Here is a 4,040-nt window from a genome sequence, read left to right on the forward strand (position 1 = left end):
GCCAATAAGACAGGTTCCAGCACCGTCGCAGGAACTGTCAGAACGAGGTTGAAGGCAACAAGGAACTGCCCCCAGGGGGCTCCAGCTCCGGAGTTATATAATAATAATAATAATAATTTTTATTTAGGCAAAGGTACATACATAAAGAGATTTTACAGAGTTTGTTGGCTTTATAGATAAGAGCTAGAACATACAATGCCTAAAGCCACTATTACGCAAAGCGTTTCGGGCATGAAAAAACACTACTGACTAAAGCTTAAAACTAATGGGTAAAAAGAAAAAAATGCGTTGAGTACAAATAAAAATAGAGGTAAAAGAGGGGGGAACATTGTTGAAAAAACAGCACAAATACAATTACAAATTATTACAGAAAATTACATTAAAACAGCGTTGATTTGAAAAAAAAAAAAAAAAAAAAAAAAAAAAACATACATGCGTTGACAATAGAGGGGTAAGGTAGGTTACAGGGAATTTATTAGGTAAAGCTTCGTTTTTAACTTAAACTGGTTGAGAGAGGTACTGTCTTTAACATGGTTGGGAAGGTCATTCCACATTCTGGGCCCCTTGATTTGTAGAGCATTTCTGGTTTGATTAAGTCGTACTCTAGGAATATCAAAACTGTATTTATTTCTGGTGTGGTGCTCATGGGTACTGTTACAACCTTCTATGAAGCTTTTGAGATCAGAATTGGCATTACAGTTTAGCGTTTTATATATGTATAGTACACATGAGAGAATGTGCAGTGACTTAATGTCTAACATATTCAGGGATTTGAGTAGGGGTACCGAGTGATGTCTGGGGCCAGAATTGGATATTGTCCTAATAGCAGCTTTGTGTTGAGTAATTAGAGGACGTAAGTGATTTTGGGTAGTAGAGCCCCAAGCACAAATACCATAGTTGAGATATGAATAGATAAGGGAGTAATAGAGAGTCACCAGGGCAGGGCGTGGTACATAATATCTGATCTTAGAAAGAATGCCCACAGTTTTTGAAACTTTTTTTGATATGTTTAGAATGTGTCCCATGAGTTAACCTCGAAGTTGGTAAAAGAAGGCACAGGGACTCCAACCCCAGAGTCTTTTTTGTTGCTGTTACTCTTTTTTTGTGGGGGGAAAGGAGGAAAATTGGGGAAGGAAGAAAAGGAGGAAACTTAGGAAAAATGGGGGAACCACTGACAAGCTGCCGGCTTCCCGTCTCCGTCGTGACCACTAGACACAAGGTTACTTTAGGCATTAGGACACTATAGGAATTATCATCATCAGGAAAAGATCTCAGATAATTATTACACTTCGATATCTAAGTACTTCCGCCTTATTACAAATTTGTTTAGTACGTTCCTCGAGCCTCCGTGGCACAATTGGTTAGCGCGTTCGGCTGTTAACCGAAAGGTTGGTGGTTCGAGCCAACCCGGGGGCGATTATTTAGGCCAACTCTAGGGGTTGACCTCAGACAAGACCGACATAACACACTTGACAGCGATGTCACACTTGGCCCCGTGATCCAGCCCGTCCTCCTCAAGTCTGCCAACGTCAACAAACTCTCGCGCGTAAGTGACCTTATCCTAACACAACAGAGAACGGCACAGTATGTCAACGTCGCGACCCATCCTCCTGTTTACACAGTAGTTGTTGTATATGCTCCATAGTACAAACGTTGACGTACTAAGTCATTACATAATAGAACTTACTGATCACTTTATAGTCTGAATTCTTAATTATAGTCTTAATTATAGACTCTTTATAGTCGGAAGTGAAGTATATAGCACTAATCACTTTATAGTCTGGAAAAATAAAGCTAAAATAAACATATATATTACTAGGTCTAGTATAGCACACATATGTACAATATTAGGCCTCAGATAGCGTGTATTAGGCCTAGGAAGGTTCAGTTAGTTAAGGTTGTCTTTGCAACATAAATACAAAACCTTTTTCCAGTTTGTCTAAAGTCAATAGTTCAGATTTCTACTTTCTAATTGCGTTGTACGTCGATATATTAACTTTGGTCCTCATCGTTACTATAAGTACTACCAACACAAGAGGATGGGCTGCAGTTTCACGAGCCGCTACCATTTTCTAGTACGACAATTGTTGGTCTCGGGAAGAGTATTCGTCAAAAGGCGCCGTTCTATTAGGAGGACGGGTTGAACATCTACATACCGAGTTTTGGCGGCATAACACAACAATTTAGAAAATAATATATAATTATAAACAGCCTCCCAGTCCTTCGGAGCTCATCAACTGTTTAATATGTGTAAAGTCGCCAAAGATTGAGATAACATGTTCGTAAGTACTTGCGTAACTGACTGATGAATCTCGGTCCAGACACTAAATATAATTCTTATGCTTGGAATGTTTACATGCAAGAAGAGTTGCTATAGACCTCAACAAACACGACAGATCAGCCTCCAGGGCTGAGTGGATCCCATACTTATCCTGTAGATCCCATGTATACCTATCCTGTGAGCGTTAGTGCCTCCAATACATGTCCTGTTCATGAGTGGTAGTGAACCCATACCCATCGTGTGCAGCAGTGATCACATACCCATGCTATGATGTATGTCATACGCAGCTGGCTGTGCCCAGTAGCCATGATGTGCGCATCCCATGCGCAAGATCAGTGCGTACTGGTGCGTTACTGCGCAGAAACACTGATACTTTTATTTATGAAGAAAATATTACCAATTATAATATTATAAAAGATGTATAAAATGTATCATCCAAATAATATGAGCAGCAGAGTGGCGCAGTGGAAGCGTGCTGGGCCCATAACCCAGAGGTCCGTAGATCGAAACTACGCTCTGCTACGAAATTGTTTTAATGTAATAATAATGTTTTTACATTACAAATGTAGGTACATAACAGTGTCTTGCTACCCCCTTCAATATAAGTTATATAATTACAAATTACAGGTTGAGTTAGCTATATGTTAAGAAATAAAGGCACAATAACGAATGTGGGAGATTTGTACCTGAATTTACCTGTCTCTAGTGTCCTCGACGGATAGTGGAAGCCATCGGCTTGTCAAAGATCCCCCCTCCCCCCATTGTTCATGAGGACTGTTTCTATTTGGATTTTGAACTGAGGTAATATCTTGGTATTTAACGACTTCGCTAGTTAGACAATTCCATGGAATAACCCTAGTTTATAGTTTAGTTCATTTAATATGCACCCCATACCCGTCCTGTGGGCGGTAGTGGGAAGAGTTACAGAGGCACATAATGGCCTCAGGGACTGAACCCCACAATTCATTTACCTGAGCAAGTTAATCTTGCTGAGAGAGTTACAAAATTCAATGTACATCATCGCATCAACAATGGGCTCGAGACCGCCCACAAGTACAGTTTCTAAATTAAGCAACTGACATGTGGAGAGCCCTACAGCGAGAAACATTTGTACGCTAACCAACTGTATTACGGAGGCTACGCTCTCTAAAACCTTACAAATATTTCCTCCTGCTTCTTACCGCTCGCTCCCGCCATCGGAAGCCCTAAAACTACTTCCTCCTCCTTCCTCCCGCTCTCTGAAGCTCTAGTAACACTTCCTACCACTCTCTGAACCCATAAAAATACTTCCTCCTGCTCGCTCACGATCTCTGAAACCCTATTAATACTTCCTTCTGCTATCTCCCACTCTCTGAAGCCTTAATATATTCCCTCCTGCTCTCTGAAGCCCTAATAACACCACCTCCTGTTTCCTCATGAAGCACATACCTTACAAATACTTTCTACTGCTTCCTACCACTGGCTCCTGCTCTCTGAAGCCCTAAAATCATTTCCTCCTGCTTCCTCCCGTTCGGTCCCGCTCTCTGAAGCCTTACAAATTACTCCACTCCGTCCTCTCGCTTCTTGCAGGGTCCGCGTTTGATCCCCGCTGGTCCAAGTGGCAGCTTTCCATTCCTTCACTTCGTCCTTATATATCCCAGATGATCTTAATATCCCTTCCAAGTGCTGTATAATCATACTGGCCTAGTACTTTCACCTCATAATTACCTTACCTTACCTCGCTTCCTCAGAGACTTTTCCTTCCTGATTTTGTCTTCTC

At 41.3% G+C, this 4,040-nt stretch overlaps 1 non-coding gene across 1 annotated transcript; it reads left to right on the forward strand.

Annotated features, from left to right (window-relative positions):
* The first annotated feature begins 2,731 nt into the window (after positions 1-2,731).
* On the forward strand, positions 2,732-2,803 carry TRNAM-CAU (transfer RNA methionine (anticodon CAU)). Its single transcript has one exon. It is a non-coding gene; the product is annotated as a tRNA-Met (tRNA).
* Positions 2,804-4,040: the final 1,237 nt, after the last annotated feature.

This window comes from Procambarus clarkii, chromosome 38 (assembly GCF_040958095.1).
Source record: "Procambarus clarkii isolate CNS0578487 chromosome 38, FALCON_Pclarkii_2.0, whole genome shotgun sequence".
NCBI classification, from domain to species: domain Eukaryota; kingdom Metazoa; phylum Arthropoda; class Malacostraca; order Decapoda; family Cambaridae; genus Procambarus; species Procambarus clarkii.